Source organism: Cinclus cinclus, chromosome 3 (genome assembly GCF_963662255.1).
Source record: "Cinclus cinclus chromosome 3, bCinCin1.1, whole genome shotgun sequence".
NCBI classification, from domain to species: domain Eukaryota; kingdom Metazoa; phylum Chordata; class Aves; order Passeriformes; family Cinclidae; genus Cinclus; species Cinclus cinclus.
Window position 1 is genome coordinate 74,089,861 of NC_085048.1, and position 20,214 is coordinate 74,110,074.

Here is a 20,214-nt window from a genome sequence, read left to right on the forward strand (position 1 = left end):
AGAAAACTTACTTTCAAGCCAGCCTGGTTTGACAATGGTCATAAATTTTGTAATGATCTTAGATTTTGTGACATTGTCTACAAACATAAGATACATGCAATTCTAACAATGATTTGTAATGTACCAGGTAAAATGCAAAGGAGGAAATTACCAAGAAGGTTAGGGAAGAAGCATTGATGGTGCTTTTTGGCTGACTTCTAAGATGGTTAGGGTTTTAAGTTCTAATGATAATTAATATTTAAAATAGAGGGGCTATTGTTATTTCCTAGAGGATTCCTTTTCTGCAGAATTATTAAAAAAAAAAGATGGTAAACAAGGGACAGAAAAGGCTACATTGAGCCAGATTTTTGGTGGTGATGACTGCATATCACCCTAAGGTGGCAATAAATTTTTGTTGGTTTAAAGAGATTACCTAGCAGCAGAATAGAAGTATACAGCAATATAATGTTTTCTGCTTTCTTTGTGGTTTGCAAACTACAGCACTGCAAGAGACCTGTTGTTGTAATCCACAAGAGAAATCAGAAAAACAGTGTTGTGCATCAAGGGGAATAGGCTGTGGCAATGCTTTATGTAAACAGATGATGAAAAATACTTTCCTGTTACCAGAAATTAATAATCCTTGTGTTTATGAGCTATGCTCATTTAAAAATAATAATTTTTTCTTAGGTGCTTGAAATCACTCTAAGAAATCATTGTGTGTTTGAAACCCTGTTTATAGTCAGGGTCAAGGATCTTTATGCTAAAACCAAATAAATGCTTTGGAGGCTTTTTAGCTAAGTGGAATTTATTACCAGTTGCTCGAAGTTGCCAATTTTTGGGGGGAAGGCTAAAAATGAAAGATAAATTTTTGTGGAAGTACTCATGAAACTTTTTGTAGCAACTGCTGGAGCAAAGTGACTGCTGACCATTATCCTAGCGAAGTTTTAATGTGAACAGGCACTACAGAGGGATTTGTCTGTTTTTTTCATATACTTAAAAATTGTGTATTATGGCTAGTGTTCCCCAAACTTGTATTAAAAGTGTCAAGGAATAGTTATGCTACCATTAGCATTTAGCTTCATATCTATTGTTATCCTACAGGTCTTTCTGCCTTCCCTGTTACTTCCCTTTTGCTGACAGCAGTCTTTAAGATGACTGTAGTTATTACACTAAAGGCAGTCATAGAGATGTGGCTTCTTTAGTGCAGGATTTTAGATAAAATTAAGGAGAACCAGATTTAAAACTACACTTTCAAAGTAAAAATGATTAATTTGGATGTTTTTTTTTAATAGAATGAAACAGAGACTGATGAGCCTTGTCTGTGATTTTCTTGTAGAAAGATAAAGTCCATAGTCACATAAAATATTTCTGATAACAACTTATCCTAATCTTTCTAAAAGCAATATTTTCAGGAAAGAAATTTCCTAGATGATTTCCTTGGTTCACACTATGTTTGTACAAATTCTACTGCCTGATTTATGGTGGCAGTAAGAAATGAGGGGGAGAGGATGGAACTGATTCTTTTGGTGTCAGCACTGATCTGTGGTGACTTAAAGTGACTGTGTAGCCTAAGTCACTTTACATTCAGTAGGCGTATAATTTTTCCCTCTATCCCTTTTGCTTCAGTCTAGTCTACTTTACAAATGCTTACATCATGTAGTGTGATACAGCTGGAAAAGTAAGCTTTGTTTTTATGAGGAAGTTGCCAGGCAGACAAAAGGCTGTTTTGAGGTCTCTGGCTTAGTGTCTGTACTCATACACGTTGGTGACGCAGAACAGTCTTTAACCTATATGCAGAAATTGTGTCCTGCCTGATTTACAGACATCCAGCTGTGTGTACTCTTCAGCCAGAAGTCAATGGGCCTGCAGCCAGGGTAGTTTATCTGAATTTCATTAGCATGAACTGAAATGTCTGATTTGGACTTAAATGAACCAAAATTTATCTGTGACTGAGATTCACTGAATTAATTTGTGTAGATGGTTTGGGCTTTTTTTAAAACCTAAATCATTAAAAAGGGAGGAAATCACTAAATACTGCAGTGTTGAAGGTATAACTACGTCCCAAAATATGATGAGTTGAGTCATCAGTGTGTTAGATCTTGTATCTATCATGGTAAATATTAGGCTGAAATTTGCTCATGACAGGTTGAAGGTGATAGTGATCTACCTCGGATTATAAGACATTCTTTTTCTTTAACCTGTTTTTTTTTTTTTTTTTTTTTTTCCCCCTGGTATATTGGACAGAACTTGCAAAGGTAGCACTGGAAAGGAATGCTGCTCATGTTGACATTTGGTATTCACTACAACTTTTTGACCTCTGACTACTATCTACTGATAAATTGCATGCTCAAAACACACCAGGCCTTGTATTGTTGCACACAGAATTTCCAAACAACTCTATTTGTAATGCACAAACACTGAAGTTTTAAATTTTTCCTACCCAGATCATGGCAGTTAATCTGCCAGAAGGGGATCTTTACTTTTCCAGATGCCTAGATATAATAGTCACAGAACTCATGAGACTTCTTCCATTGTACTCTTTCATATCATTCAAGCTAAAGTGGCAGATGATTGTAGCCAGAGCCATAATATTAGGAAAGTTTTAGACTCTGCTGCTGGAGAGATCCTCATCTCCCAACAAATTTCTCAGAAAATTATTTATAAATTCCAACCTTAATTATATTATGTGAAGCTTCACTGCCGCAACAATAGGAGGCTAAGCACATTGATTATAAGCCAGATGTGCATCTTCTACACTGTTGGTACTGAATTTCATAGATGTTTTTCCTAATCTTTTAAATTCTCTCTTATAATAAGAAGAAAGGACAAACTGTACTGAAAAAGAATTTCTACATGGAAAGCTGTCTATATCGCTTCAGAAACTCGTCACTTCCCATGGCCCTCATATTCATTACAGTGCATGACCATGTACTTAATTCCTGCTGAATCTGGAAATATTAATAGCTTCATACACTATTTTTCTCCCAGCAGCATTTGCCATAAACATGTACAGCTACCTATACTGGGAACCTAAAGTGCTTTGCCATTGTTAATACAAATGTTAAGTAATTACTAAATACAGTTTTTAAAAAAATAATTTGAAAGTGGTACATTCAGTACATGACATGACACTGATTTTACTCAGAAGTTTCCATCTTTTAAGTGCTGTTGATTTACTGCATTTCTAGGAACCTGGTATTTCATAGTTGATGTGTTAAAAAAAAAAGAGAAGTAAATAGAAATGAGTTGCTTAATATAACATTTGTATGACATTGCTGTAATGTTTGAACTGTACTAGGCTACATCACTGACATGTAATCAAAGTTATGTGCAAAAAGTGATTTATGGTGCTGCATTTTCAGGTTTTAAGATATCAGCATGATGGGCTTGAAAGTTGGATACAGTCCTGTAGGAGACAAAGTAGTGAGTTTTTGAGAGGTGTTGATGTGTGGCTCTATTTAGGGAGCAAGTCTGCTCTTAGGTTTTTATTGTTAAGGAATACCAAAGTACATGTTTCTACATTGAATTGTAGTTATTCCATTATCTACTCTTTTAATTATGTCATTTATTACTGCTTTTAAAAGATGGTGTATAGATGCTTTTGCCTAAGGTTACTGAATAGGCGAAAGGATGGCTAACATGCATTTCCATAAGCAGGGATAGTGTATATAAAAAGACATGTAAGGAGGATGTGTGTCAGTATGTGTATGCTAAAGAGATGTCATCTTGCTGCCAGAATTATAAAGGAAAAACTGGAGCCTGTTCGTTCTTGATTTGTTAGTTTTTGAGGACTGTGCCTTTTTGCACTGACTGAGCAGATGCCTATTCTGTAGTGCAGGGTAGTAGCTGTAGAAGTGTAGGTGAAGGATACTTGGAATCTGGAGACTGTCACTGCTGTGATGCTCCACAGCTTCTTGCAATTCCAACTTCTCCACATCCTGGGCAAGAGGAGCTGATATGGCAGTATGTTAACAACCTCCTTGATTCATAATTAGGTGTCTTAATACTTCATTGATGCTGCAGACATAGTGTTTTTTTCTGATGCATCCCTACTGTGCTTATGTTTGTGACATCCAAGCAGGTAACAAATACTTGCCAAAAAGCAAGAGTAATTGTGGGAATTACTTGGGCAGTGTGTGGCTTTGCACTGCTGATGCTATAGTAGTGGCTCTTAATGCTTCTTATTACCAAACCCCACTATTTAAATATTTTGATGCCTTTCTTGGATTTTTTTTTCTTAAAATAAGTCAGGTTGTATCTTCCAATTCCAACCACAATAATTGCTTGCTGCTGTCTTGCTCTTCACTCAGCATTTGCTAATGGCCAGTTAGATACAGAGTGTGGGTCTAGGTGGTCTTGTTGGTCTGAACCAAGGTAACTTATAATACAGACAGGTGTTAATTTCCTGGGATAATATCCAGACTGACAAAATTTGTCTCCATTTTGACTGTTTTTATCAGAAAAGTTGCAATAATATGTGGGGACTTGACTATGTGGAACCTATTTCTCTGTGTATTTGGCACAGTTCTCACTTCCATGGAGATAAAACTCAATCGTAGACTTTTGTATGGCATAGTTTGCAGGTTGCCATTTTTCAGGTGTCTAAAAAGTGTGTTAATATTCATATTTCAGAGGCAGACAGGTGAAGGCTCTTCCAAGTTCTGTGGTGTAGCTCTAAATAGGAATGCCATTTTAGTCCAGATAATGGAAACGGGAATGCATGTGTCAGAGGTACAGAAGAATTTTGGAGCAGGTATCTGAGGAGACTGTTGTAGTGTGCCATTGTTTTTAAAAATTGTTTTATTGCTGCATCATTTCCTGAAAGACTCAGTTTAATTGTCTGAGGTGAAATAGTTTCTTTCCTGTGTGATCAGTTCAATTTTTTTTTTTTGTTTTCTCTTAATCAGAGGAAAATCGGCTTATAATTGGCCTCATTTTGGCTGTGTAAATATTGAGAAGGAGTTAATGAAAAAGTTCTCCCTGTTGTGTTGTCAGTATGTTTTTTTGGACAGAAAAGGTTAATGGAAGGGATATTTAGATTAGAACAGGATTTTTTTTTTAATGCATTGATAGTACAGAAATACTGAGCAGTGGCCTCTTGGTAGACAATACTGAAGTCTTGAGTGATGATGAAGTCATTTCAGTGTGCATTTCAATGTTGAAGCAGTTGCTAATTTTTATTTTGTTATTGGAAAAACTATCACTAGCAAACTCCAAACAATGCTAAAAATGGCTTAGTATGTTTTTTCTTCTAATTTGCTGAATAGTGTGTGTTTGATTGTTTTGTTGTTTTTTTTTTTTTTGTTTGGTTTTTTTGTTGGTTTTTTTTTTTTTTAGTGGGTTAGGGGAAGGAAGTGATTTTTCTGTTGTTCTGGAGTTCTGCATATTTAGAATTGTTTGGATGGTCGGAGATTTGCAGAGGGTAATCCTTTAATGACGATATGTTTGGTCTTAGGAGGTAGACGTCACTGCTTGGTCTGAGTTCCTTCTTGAACTTATTATGTTAATCATATTATATCTAGAGCAATTATTCTCAACATGTACTTACACTAATGTTTCTTGCATCTTTGTTAAATTTGAATTAGGAGTTTTTTTCTGTCTACTCAAAAACACTGTTTCTCCTCACTTTTAAGCCTGGCTTCACAGAATCATTTTTCTGCTCAGTACTGCTAGTCATATTAGAAAATCAACAGATGTTGATTTCTCAATCTTTTGGTAAATTAGAATATGAAACTTCTTTTACTGTCATATTGAGATACAGGTTTTTCACTTTTCTTGCTGTTTCTGTTCAGTTTACATTGTGAACATTTCCAGATGATCAATATCTTTCTAAAGAGTGGGCAGTAGAAGAGAGATAGTATTTCAATAATGGGTTAATTAGCATTATATGCAATACAAAACCATTTCCCTCCTGTGTGAGACAGCTCTTCTGAATGTTTTCTGGCCCTACTATTCTTTGTTTTCAGATTATTTCTGTCCTGTACATGGATCTTTGTTTTTAGAATAAAAAAATCAAGTAGACTAAAAGAAAAGATCTCACTAGTTGGTGAAGATCCATTTTGCTGATGTATGTGACAACTGAATATACCCATGAAGCCAACACTTTTTAATAATGATTATGTATGTCAATGTCAGCTAACCTGTTTTACCTGCATTGAAAAGGAGTAGGAATGTTCCCATGGTCTGTAAGCTGAGAAAGAAAGAAATAACAAGGGAATAGTCATTAACTTTTATGGGCCTTTCAAATCTAAGTATTAATTTGATTAATGGGTGCTAGATGAGGCCTGTGATCAAAGATTGACCAATAACGATAAAAATGCAAAATATAAAATAACTATAGATGTTAACATTGCTTGTTCTGTCCATTAAATGAGACTTGCATCTTTGAGGAAAGGGAAGTATGCAGTCACACAGTGTGATAGTCTGTTACACCACATGTGCATAAAAACAGGATATTTATTCATGGATGTTCTGTATGCAAGTAGTGAAAACTCAGTTCAGCAGAGTTCTCAATCCCTTATCCATATATAATATATGTATAAAAATTCTACCATCTCTTCTGTATCACAGGAAGTACAGGAAGGCCTGAGGATGAATGAAAATGCATATTTTACAGTGGAGATGTCTAGTTGGTTATAAATGTTAATGCCATGCTCTAAATGGATGATTTTATGTTTCAGTGGGCAGAAGCAATTAATGATGTTTGTCTTAACCTCATATTGGCTATCAGTGAAGATTTTCAGCAGAAGTTTTACTTCTGAAACTGCTCTCAAGTCTTAAGGCTTTGAAAGCAGATTGTGTACACAGAAAAGTAAGTCACAGATACAGTATGGGCTTAATGAAGACCAGAAATTTTCAGCGTGTGATTCTGTAATGATTTAGCTAATCATGGTGGTGATTCAGTTACTTTATCTTTTAGAATGTCTATGATTATATGGAGTTTTAGGCTAATTGTCCTGTGTTTATCAGATCAGATTTACTGCGGCTAATTTTAAGTGTGTCCTTTTCACAGTGAGTCATAGGTACTCCCTTTATTTGCCCTGGTGGTCATTGGTAGATCAAGTTCTTTGTCCAAAAATTATGTCTTCATACTCTTCATCCTGGCAATGAAATAAATCCTGTTAAATATCTTTCTTCTGGACTATAATAAGTTGCTTGTGTTTTCTTTTCCCATGTTTTATGAATGGAACTTAAATTATATTCCCATGTCATTCAGCAAGAGGAAAGCCTAAGCATGACTTCATTCCAATTGATTTGCTTCTATACATTTTCTAATTGCTCCTCCAGGAGATGATGCCTTTTTAAATATGTTGTAGGAGAAATATATGTATTGCACATAAATGAACACTCTTGCCTCTGCTTAAGTGACATAGAGTTTTGTTTGTGTCACAAATATTATTCAAGTGCTTTGAAGGTGTTATTAAGGATGTAGATAGAAATTATTTGGTTCAAAAAATGTACTCATATTGCAGACAATAAAAAATTCAACAGCAGACAAACCCACAGAACTTAGAGATGAACCCTTTTCAAAGAGCTTCAAAGATACAAATATTGGACAGAAATTTCAGGTATTGGAGAAAAAAATCCTCCTGAAGATTATTGAGTTGCTAAGAACTTGGGAGCAAACTATGGAATTCCTAGACAATTTTTACTACAGAGGACTTCAGTATTCTGAAAGGAATTTTTATTTTCATAAGCTCTCTGAAAAAATGGATGCATATACTAGGATACTGAAACTTCTGTTTTACTGAAAATTAAACCCAGATGCATAGAAACTGCAAAGAATCTCATAAAGTGTCAGATAAAAGTAAGGTTTTGTTGACCTTTGCCTCTGAGGCCTTGTTGTTTGGCATATCACATCTACAAGGCTGGACTGGTTTTTCTTCACACCCAATTTTGATGTTGTATCCAAGCTACCATCTGGAGTATTCCTGGGCAGGTTTTAGTTCTCTCATCTGATTCCGAATATTGTTTTGGGAAAGTGCAATTTGGCAAGATCCAAGCCATTCTGTGGGTGCAAAATTAATCAGATACTGGTGATATTCAAACCCAGTCTAGAGCCCTAGTTGCTCCATTACTTTAGGTCCAGCCTGAATTAGCTATTGCAGCTCAAGGAGGGATGCTAGGAACACAGTGGAAAAAATCAGCCATTAGAACTTGGGAACAGATAGAGAGCTTAGCCAAATGCAACCAAACAGGAAGCATCATTAAGTCACTGTGGAAATCTGAGGTTTAATTTGAAGTTCAGGTAATACCACCTCCTCAGGATACACAGAGGAGCAAAGTTAACTAGATGTGTAGATGTCTTTAATTGTATTTCTAGAATATCAAAATACAAGCAAGAAAGGAAGTATTTTTTTATTTATGTAAATCTCTTTGTTGGCACAATGTATGTGGTAAGTTAACATTTCCATCAGCACAGCAGAAGGGGACAATGAATTATTTGACTACCAGCATGTGAGGCTTGGAGGAACCACTTCACCTGACTTTATCAATGGCAAATAAACCTGGATAACAGTATACTGAGTTTAATTGTATTTAATTATTTTAATTCTATAGACAATTTGAGCAAAATGTTTGACTGTCAATTATGGAAGAGGAAGAGATTGTGTATGATAATTTTCTCTAGGTCTGAGAGGAATGGATCTTTTTTTCCCTTGTGGAACACTTAAAGCTCAGGTCTAAGGAGGTTTGGCAGGAAATTATAATGGCTTATAAAACCAGTGTCAGTTGGTGTTGAGACAATGATAAGTATAAATTTTACTTGAAAGATTTGTCTTGTTTAAGCATAAGGAGGGAAAAGCTAAGAAAAAATAAATTGCATAATTAGGTTAAAGAATAATTTCTTTTCAAAATAATTGTTTCTGTTTTTTATAAATTCTGTGGAGACGTTTGCATCTAATTAACTAAATATGTGGCATTTAAGGATGCTCAGTTAATATCCATAGATGATCTTCTTTTGTAGGAGATTTGTTATTATGGAAGGAAGTTAGCAAGGTCTGAGTTTCTTGCACTGGCTAGCGCATCTAGTTCAACCAGAAAAAGACCCGTGATTCTTACAGTGGTGTTATCTCTTTATAAAGCATTTCTTCCTTATTGTCTTTACACTATGATGACTTTTGTGATGCTGCTACCAAACACTGAGGGATTCTTTATTCTGTAAAAGACCTGAACTGTAGCAGAAGTTTTATAATTATGACCACTGTGATGAAGAATGTTGACAGATTTACCTCTTCCATAACAGAAGAATGAAGGGCACCCTGCAAAACAAATTGACTACAGATTTGAAACAACAGGATGTCCTTTTTCACACAACCCATGCCTAAATTATGAACCCATTAGCATAATATATTTGAGATGTTAAAAATGTAAATGGGTTCGAAAAGTGATTAGACACATTCCAAAGAAGAAATACTTCATCAAGAGCTGTTACATACTATGATCCTGATGCAGCCTCCAGCTGAGAAAATTCATAAGCATCTGATTGCTCTGAGGACATAGTGGAGTAAGTGTACTCTGTACATCTGTAGTCTGTGTTTTCTCTCCTTTTCATACAGTGTAAATTCTTCATATTCTTTTCCTATTTCCTTTCTCAATGAGCTGTTACTAGCCATTGTCATAGGCTACAAACTCGAGTAGATGGACTTTTAGTTTAGCAGAATAGGGTCATTATTCTCTGCCATTATGCTTCTCTGGCCTTTCTGGGATTTATGTACCACCCGTTGTTCGAATTGTGAGTCAGATTGTCTTAACTCATTTGAATATGCTGGAGAAGAAACTGGGTTTTTATACTGTAACACATTGTTTATGGATCTTCTTAGATAAGCTACAAGAGGTCTCTTCAGTTATAACAAAAAAACATCTTTGAAACAGTGCCTTATTCAGACTTATGTTAGCTGCAGTACTGAGCTAAATTATTTTAGTCTTTCTTTCAACTTGCAGTATGCAGAGATACGCATAAGTGATGATCTTTTGGCTACAGGGAAAAAAGTTTCTCTAGTTGAAATTGCTGAATAATTTCAATAATAACAGTAAAAACAGTTATTAGACTTTCTCACATTTCTTTATTTAATACACAGGTAGAATGTTCGTGTGTTTTATTGTTTGTTCAGGTAGCAGAAGGGAGCTCTTTTACAGGGTGCTTGTTCCTCATTCTGAAGTGCTGGTTTCATTTCATTTGTCATTAAGTATAGGGAGTAAAAAGGGAAGAGGAGAAGGATGATGGTGTTGATGAGCAACAAAGATTAGGAAATTATTAAAACACAATTCAATAATAGGCATGGGAAGAGGAATATCTGTGAGATTTTGAAGGTTTTATAGCAATTGGGTGTAACTGACATCAGGTTTTGGTGACTGGGATGTGGAAGTGGCAACAGACTTGCTACATTTATACTAATTCAGTTCAAGAGGGTTCATTGTGAACTCTTGGAAATACTTTCATGAAGTGCATCAGGTATTTGTATAGCAGTAAAGATATGTTTATTCTGGGGGACTTGCTGGGCAATGATTGTGGATTTACAGTGAACACTTGGGGAGACTTGTCAAAACAAGACCCTGTTTTTTTAAAATTGGAGTTGTCATGACCCACACAGTAAATGCCTTCCCGGGAGAGGAAGTTATTTCAAATCAAGTTTTAAATTACCCAGATGTGCTATTTTTGCATTGTATTACCTAGGAAGCCATATCACTGTGACACCTTCTGGTTTACCGTCATATATTTCATGGTCAATCTTGAATGTGCTCAAAGAAAATCTGAGTTCTCCCCATTGTTACTTTTCTTAAACAAAATTTTAGTTTTACAGGTAATTGCTTTTACATATGTGTACCATTACCAGATTGTTTTTTTCGACAGTTTGCTGGCCAAAACAGTTTTTGGAGAAAATAACTGTCATCTCCCCATCTATCAATATGATTGTGTTAAAAAAAAATTTTGCTTCTGAGGAGTAAATAGTGGCCATAAATCTGATGCATTTCAGTGTTTGAGGTACCTATTGTAGCAGCCAACTGTATGCACTAAGTACAGGGAATATATAGATATGCATCCAATTACGGAGAAAATGGCACCATATAATATCAGAAGGGGGTGTTTACAAATATTTTCTCATGTCCTGAGGTTCTTTTTCTTCATTAAAACCTCCTTGTTGCACTGCTTAATAACCGTTATGAAATTTTGAATCAACACAGTTTGAGCAGGCATAGAAACAATTATGGCTCTTCAAAATTCTCAATAGGTGTTGCAGAACAATATTGTAGTCACAAAAAACATAGAAAATCTCAGAAATGCTCTTTGTCATGGTCCAGTCCAGCATCTTTTAGTGACCATTTTTAGATCTAAACACTGATGAATGAATACTGGCCCATGTTGGTGGTCATGTACTTCACAAATAAGACTTTATGGTTGGAGAATGGATAGGCTCAAATTCTGGACTAAATACTACAGCCATATGTTTCTACACAGATTTATTTAAGCATTGCAAAGATTGGCCCTTTTACATAGGGACATGAACAAGAGTCTTTTAAGCACACTTTGAAGAAAATCACCAAAATAAAGCCGTTTTTCTGGATCATGTGGATGATTTGAATGTTTTCTTTGTAGTGTGACAATGGCAGTGCAGTTTCTGTTCACAAATGTGGATGACTTGTTAATGTTTGGAATTCAGCATCCATCAACTTCATATGGATTATATATGTACATATATATACACATATATGCGTATGCTTCTGGAGCACTTAACAAATGCTGATAGCATCTAGCAATATTTCTGAGGGCAGCTTAAAAAATTAATTGGGTGGGTTTCTGATTGTTAACAGTGGAAAAATAATTCTTGTAATAGAAACAATGAAAAGAGAAAAGCTATATACACAGAATCCTGAGGAATAAATGCCACATTGGAAGTTCAGCTTTATTTCCTGTAAATCTAGTTAAAGGAAGAGAATATTCAATTTAGATTTTCTTCATTCTTAAAAAATGTTCATAAAATCTTGCATAATTGAGTTATGATATTTGTTTTTCTTTATTTTTTGACATATCTTAAAGGCTTACTTTAAATAATACTATATTTTCTATGGAAGTTTTCTCAGCTCCACAATTAATTACTTGAGGTTTTTGCAGAGAGCTGTCATCTATAGACTGTTAAGAAATTATTGGCTTTTTCTGAGTGATTCTTATGTAGATGTTCAGGCATAGAAATCAACACCTGCTTAGCTCAGCATCATCCTATTAGTATTTGTACCTTATTTTCCTTTTGATAAATAGGCAGAATTAAGCCTGCTGTTAGTAGGTTTTCATTCCAAAGTCTGTAGTTTATTTTTACATGTTAAAGTGATGAAATGATTTTCCTTGGTCTCAAGGTTCACTTTGTCTTGTGATATGTCCAAATCCCTCGGATATGATTGGTTGTCTTTCACTACGCTTTTTGACGGTGGATTTATTTAAAGAATGCAGAAACAAAAGCATTTTTTTGTACAGTAGGTAGGTGAGATTTGTATCCGAGACAGTCAGTCAGGAACTTTTTGACTTAATAAAACTTGGGTGAATTCTGATTCCACTTTTACCTCTTAGAAAAAAATATTTAATAATAGCTCCTGGCCTGACTGTTTTTATATCCTTGATGCTTCCTTTGTGTATCTCAAAAGGTTAATGAAAACCTTTGCTGTGGTAAGTCACTAGCTCACACATTTTAATAAGGAGAATAAAAGAAGGACAGGCATTCTTACCAGGACCTCTTTTTGGGCATTTGTATCAGATATCACCTTGGGTTTTGAAGATGTTTTAAAAATATGTCCAGGATCCAAGCCTAGAGAAGGAATCAGTGGAAACTGGCTTGGTAACTCTTGTGTTTCCTTGAGAAAAGAGATTAGGAATCCAGAGAAAGTATTGAACTTCTCTTCTGACCTCTCACTAATCCTGTTATCTCAGTCTGACCTTTGCTTTCAAAGTGCCTCAGATTAGTTGCAAGAGATTGTATTTAGTTAAATGTATTTCATTTGACATATTTCATCTTTTCAAATTTTCCTTTAAGTGGTTGCACAAAGTATACGTTAAGTTCCAGATACTGGCATCTATATACACAGGAAAAAAGCTCACAAATCTCCAGTTCATTTTGTTAATTCTAAGAGAAAGGCCTGGGTTAATGCAAAAGCAGATTGTATTTTTTCATAGAAAAGATATTTGGAATTCCTTATGACCTGTTAAAATGCTGCAGGAAAATACATTCTGAACAGTGGTGCCTTTCCTTGAGCTGATCATATGAAGTTCTTGTTGTTTTGCTCCTAAAACATATCTAAAGGTGAAGTCTCAGTGTCTGTCTAAAAAGTTACTGTTTGCAAAGAATAGGTAAAGAAAAAATTGTCAGTACCTAAGTATTTGCTCCTGCCTTTCATACTGAACTCCTGTCTCAAGAACCCTCCAAACTTTCTTATAAATCCTCATCTTATTGAGTCCTTGAACAAATTCAGAATCTTAGAGATTTTTCACTACTAGTTTCATCATTTACTAGAAAATTACTGCTCTGAAGATTAGTGTTTCAAAGATACTGTGGCATAATACATGAAAAACTGAGCTGCTCTGTCAGTAGAGAAGCTTAGAAAACAGCTTACTTGCTTATCCCACTCATGCTTTTTGTAGACATCCTTGGCTACATTCCCAGTAAAGATAGGAATATGAAGTGGCTTTACCAAATGGTTTCTTTCTTTCCTTTATGTATTGGAAGGAGAGCCATTGGGGAAGCATAGGACAGATGAGAAAAGGACAAAAGCAGGAATAGATGCGTGTAGGCTATTTTGGATTGGTGATGATAGGCTGAGACACTCACCCTTTTCAACTAATTTGCACCCCAGCAATGCAAACAAATATATAGAATTTTTTCTATTTCCTTGCTGGCTTTTGTTCCCATGAATTTGGATGCTACAGAGCCTGGGTTTCTTTGGGCTTAAAGAAAACCTAATTTCAAGGATGAAACAAGTTTCAATTTAAGTAATAAGTCCTGTTTATATTAATATTAGCTGTCAACTTAAACCAACAATCTAGAGTGGGTTTCTAAAGGAATGTATGGAGTTATAGACTTGTTTTATGTTTGTGGGAAATGCTTTTATACATCAAATGTAAAAATTTGCTAGATTACATACGGAAAAATAAATGTTTAGTGACTGATAATACTTCAAATGAGAACTTTTAAAGTACTTAATAAAGTTTTTTGTTTGTTTTCATAATTAAAAAGTGATATTAAGTAGGAGAACAGGACTCCATAATTTAAAAATTCTTTCTGAATCTTTATTTTGCTGTGTTTTCTGTAGATCAAATTATGTACAATATGATTATGAATGGCATTGATCAGCTGATAGACTAAATTGAAAGACAATTTTCCTTCATTTTTGCACTCTAAACTACCCCCACTATGTTGCCAAAGTGAATGTGTCTTCAGGGACTGAACCCAGTCTGCACCACAAAGCTGACTGCCAAGCCTTTCCACTGGAAAGCCAGCCATTATTTTCTGCACACTAGGGTGCATCCACCCATTTGCAGCATTGAGCCATAGCTTTTGGTTTTTTTAATTGTAATCTTTTGTATTGGATATTCACAAGAATAAATTTTCTCTAGCTCTGTAGGTCAGATTTCTCCCAAGACAAAACTCAAACAGAATAGATGCTTTTTTTTCCTAAAGTGTTTTTGAAAAAATTGTAGTCTGTAGCAATGGGTTTTTCTTGGAACCAAACACATTTTTACCCTGTCATTGATACTGTAGGCACACCTTATCCAATTTCATTGCTTGCATGCAAACAAAAGTAAATTAGGGAGTAGGTTTGAATTCCTCCAGTATATCGGGAAATGCAAAGGAAAAAGAGAGTATTAAAGACAATAATACAGTGTAAATCAGTTACTGGGATCACAGGCATCTTTTAGAACAAGATTGTAGAATCTGTCATTGTGCTGTCAAAGCAAGTTTCTCTCTATGCTTGTTTTCCACTGAGGTTTAGCTAAATAATTCAAAACTAGGAGTCTGAAGTTAATTTTCAATCTTAATTCCCTTCCTCTTTAACTGTTCCTAAAGTATTATCTCCTAAATAATCTATTCTAAATCATTCAGATGCAAGACAGTCCAAAAGAAAAAATATACTCAGAGGTATGACTTAGCATTGTTTGCCTTGAATGTTAAGAAATATTTAAAGATTTGAAGAGAATAGTGTTATTCTTACATAAACCTTTCTCTGCATGCTCTACAAGTACCTAAAACATATTAAAGCTTCTTATTTCCAGTCCTATGCAAAAGGAACTACTAAATAGAAATTAATGTTGATGTGATCATCATATCATGTTCTTTGAATGGAAGAACCCATTAAATCCAGACATCTCTGTAACTGCTACATTTTCTTATAGAGGATGTGTCTGTGTCTCCAGCCTGAAGGAAGCCATAATTGCGTTTTGTTTTATTAAATATTAGGCTATAACATGTGAATGAACTTGTCATGTTAAAAAATAAGTAGCAGTCATCTTAGCAGAGAACTTGCAATGCCTCCTTGAAAGTCCTCAGAATCTCAGGCTCCTTTAGTTGGCACCAACTAGCCTTGAATAGCCCAGTCATTAGGAAACCCAGATGCCAACGAATCCTGTCTGCTCAAGTGGTGTTCACTCAGGCCAGAACCTTCTTGTTCCCAGGAAATAATTCTGTGGTTGATTTGAGCCTGCACTGCCTGCCCTCGGCTTGCATCTCTGGGTGTGTACATCCAGCCTTTCCCATGCACTGGTCTTTTTGCTTATGTAATTTTAGATTGTATCTGTGGCTCTCTGCAGCAGCTGTAAACTGCCCCAAGGCAGTGGGGAGAGCACAGAGGTGGCATTTCAGGCTCAAATTGGTTTCTGCTGGTGTGGATCTGTACCTTGCCATTCCTTTCTAGATAGTTTCATCACTTCAGGAAGAGACAGTTTCAAATATTCTAATCTGAGGTGGCATCTGTTTGAGCCGATTAAGTAATAGACAAACACTGACAAAACGCTGGATATGGTTTTGGTAATAGAATGAAAGAATGATTTGGGTTGGAGGGAACCTTAAAGATCATCCAATTCTAAGCCCCCTGCTGTGGGCAGGGGTGCCTTTCACTAGACCAGGTTGCTCAGACCTCCATACAGCATGGTCTTGAATACTTCCATGGATGGCATACCCTCAACTTACCTAGGTAGCTTGTTCCATTGCCTTCTTACCTTCTCAGTAAAGAATTTCTTTATAATGTCAAATCTAAAGCAACTCTCATTTCAAATCCTTTCCCTTTGTCCTGTCACCAAGTGCTCTTGTAAACAGATTCTTTCTATCTTTCTTGTAGGCTCCCTTCAGGTACTGGAAGGCTGCAATTACATAATCCCAATGTCTTTTTTCAACTTGGTGGTCCTCCTCTGGACCCACTCCAACAGATTGATGTTCTCCTGTGGTGATGGATCCCTCAAATGAAAAAGCGCCATGCAATTCTTTAAACTCTGGAGAAGTTGTACATGTCCCTCTTTGAGTCATTTTCCATGTAGTTATCAAAGCAAGGACTTTCCAAGAATGACATGTTAGACTGAATAAAATATTCACAGAGAGGACGGGATGCTTAAAGGAGTTAAACATTAACACAGATTGTACTAATAAAAGTTGCAGAGAGAACTGGTGTGCATTTGAATAAATCTGCACATATGGGAACTGGTATATATTAATTTGGAGTGAAAGCTGAATTTTCAGGTTTTTTAGCTCTCTCTTTTTATAGTAAATCCATTTTGGCACATTTTGAAGGTGACAGGAATTTGCATCTTATTCAAGTTAATTAGAATCCTAACAGACACCACTTTACCAAGTCAAGACATTGCTATGGCTGGAAGAAAGATAATAGACAGTAAGGCAATCGATTACAAATCAGTGATTCCGAAGTGAATTCAGTGTAGGCTAATAATTCAAAATGGTGATGAGCAGATAAAGCGCCTCAGGTATCCAATAAGCCACTGTGGCAGAGCATTTAAAAGCACTGACCCGTGTGCTAGATGCATTTGGCTGCTTTGGATGCTTTTGTTTATTTCTTAAGATCATCACCTCAGAGTATAAGACTTACATTTCTGTTTGTATTATTTCTGGAACAATTTCATTCTTACTTATTGTACATCATAGTGTAAATTTTATATATCCATTTAAAGAAAAGCAAATGTAACAGGTTTTTTTCCCTTTCAGTTATCTTAGACACTGTCAAAATTGAAGTCCTTTTTATAGAATTCAGGCTCAAAATGCATGGAATAACTTGGAAGTTACCCTGGAAAATAAATTACTGTTTTATAGAGCTTTTTCTGCATTTCTTTTGTGCTTTTGTTTCATTTAGCATATTTGTTTTTGTATGCTAACTCATAAATGTGATTTTATAACCCTTATTTGTACTTTTATGCTATTTTGAATCCAGCAGCTTTATTTGCAATATTGTTGTCTTTTTTTGTAGAGTTAGTGTTGTCTAATGAACTTATAAATACTTCATTCAACTAGAATTTTAATAGTGCCATCTGTTCACTTGATAGAAAATAGAAAAGCACACTGAAGCAACTACCTTTTTCTTGACAGCTGTACTTTTAAAGCTTACGATTTAAGTTTCCGGCGTTCTTTTTTCATTGACAGTAGCAGTGAACAATATTGGAAACAAAAGGAATGTTTTTGTGCAGATATTGCCTTGTGACTTACATGTCTGATTTTCTTTAGATACAGTTTGAGTTTGTTAATCTGTAATAAACAGTATTTTTTATTTTTACTGGATCTTGTTTTTTTACCATGTCAGAAAGTAAAATAATCCTAGAGAGGTCAGTAAGGTACATCACCGTTGGTAGCATCTGATGTCTTTGTCCAAGCTGCTTGCTCATCCTGGCCATCTTTGTCCTTCTCTCCCTGCATGTCTTCCTTTTGAAACTCTGTTTTGAAACTCTTTTCTTTGGCTCTTCTTTCTGTTTTCAGTCTTGATTTATTTAATTATGATGTTTGTCTTTTGAACCACCAGCTTATTGTGTAGTTATTAGGCTGGTCACTTTGGTGTGCTGTTTGGTGACTTAATCTCACTCCTTCAATTAATTGTCAAAACAAATGGCCTGAGGTCTAGAAATGGTCAGGTCCCCTAGTAGCTCCTGAGGGAGTTAGTGCAGTGTGTGAAATTTGGGTGGCCTTGAATGTATGCCTGAGTAGATGTCAGACCCGAATGGGTTACTTAACACAGCTCTGGTGTTTCTGAACTAGGTAAATGGAGTATATCAAGTGTCTAAGAAGCAGTTGTGTCACAGGGTTGTTTTTCCAAATTCCTCGTCTGAGTAGCTGTGTGATGCTTGCTTACGTCAGAAACTTGTGTTGGTGTTGACAGAACTCTGTGGCAGGCCCTGATGAAGGAAGTTGGGAAGAATGATGCTGTAACTGACAAATTATGAGATTCCTCAATCATGACTGTTTCAAAACTGTTTTGAAGACATGGTGAGAAGGGACTTAGATTATGAATTACCCTTTTCATACTTGCAGGAATAGATTTCTCGCTTGGTTGCTGGCTCTCAGTGTGTGATCATTAGTACTTCTGTTAGATTGACAATTTGGGAGATAGACACAGCTCCTTATCCCAGCAGGTGGCAACTTCAGCCATGCTGAAGAGGTGCGGTTGGCTCTGGTTCCCTTTATTCCACCAACAGAAGTGGTACTTGCACTTTCTCTTACTGCTGTGTTAGATATAGTTTATTAGCTTTCCAGCTGATTTCTTTATGTATTTCCTGATTTCTTATTATGTATTTAAATTAATCTACCATCTGCATTGGATTTTGTTAGTTAAATAAAAAATGCACATGAAAGTAATTTTGTCTTTCATGAACGCATCCAGTTCTTCATTTACTATAAGCTTGTAGATCTGAATTTGCTGTTTTCCTTTCTTTCAAAAAAGAAATGTCTTTCTGTCTGTCTTTCTGTCTATCTTGCAACCCCTAAGGATGGGATGATTTCTGTCACAAAGTCTCTCATGTTCCTAATGGCAGAGATACTGTGATTTGTCTCCCTTTCTTATGGTTTAATGATTCAAGGAGCTAGATTCTTATGATGGGACTGTCATCAGTGTCTGATAGAACAGCTAGCCCTCAGTTTGAAGCCTGTGTCGAGGTTTCTATACTGAAGTTGGTATGCAGTAGATTTGTTGGCATAGTGGAGTGTGACGATGTGCTGGTGGCACACTCAGAAATTATCAGTCCACTGAGGACTGGGTTCTACCTGTCAATTTTTGTGGAACTTCTTGGAGAACCAGTTTGGGTCAAAGGCTAATCTGGGTGCTGATGTGCCAAGGCATTTAATGACCATATCTCCTGATGCATGTGGACTGCTAGGTGCTGTGACTTGGTCATGTGTTCTGGTGCTGAAGTGTCTGATGTTGGCTGTTACAGCATGTCCTCAAGGTTACACAAGACTAGTCAGAGCTATGTAAACAGAGCTTCATTGGGAACATTCTTGTTTTCAGCCAGGGACAACTGGTATTCCTCACATTTTTATCTTGTCTGTGACCTCAACATCATCATAGATGTTCACGAGTGGCTGAGTCTTTACAACTTAATGAATAACCATTCTCTCGTGTGCAGTGGTAAATTAACACACCTGCTCCTCACTGGGGTATTTAACTTCCTTTCATTTCAAGGAATTGAGTGCCAGACTGCTTGGACTTTTTTTTTTTTTTTCTTTTACATCATAGTGCATGTATCCCTGTCTGGAAACGTTTCTAAATCTGCACTAGCATTTTTAATACTGCACCTGCTATTAGAGAGAGTTAAAATTTTGCATTTGTTCAAATGTTCAGTAGAAGAATGCTGAACTCCACAGTGCTTTGGTTTTTTTTCTTGTTGTTGTTGTAGAGCAGCCAAAAAGATAAAATTTAATATTATTTTTTTTTGTTGTATCATACTTGTGAATTATAATTATCTGTCATTATCAAATCTTTTTAGAATAAAACTGACTAGTTCATAAATTGATAAGGTGCTGTCATTATCTTTCATGAAGAACTGTCTATAATTTTGTAGTTGCATATTCTGTTCCTTTCCACTCACTGAAGTTATAATTTTATGGGTTTTTTAGCAATCTTCTCATTGCAAGCAAAGTGTTTTACTCACAGTGGTGGTACTGATAAGTAGTAAATAGTTCGATCTTCCCTTGGTTTCAATCTATTCATCATTTTAGTGTAGCATGTCATTTTTCAAAGACTCCAAAGTCATGAATTATCTACACA

At 35.7% G+C, this 20,214-nt stretch overlaps 1 protein-coding gene across 2 annotated transcripts in view; it reads left to right on the forward strand.

The window, feature by feature from the left end:
- Positions 1–20,214, forward strand: part of PDE10A (phosphodiesterase 10A) — a 164,566-nt gene that overhangs the window by 73,555 nt on the left and 70,797 nt on the right. The window lies entirely within an intron of this gene.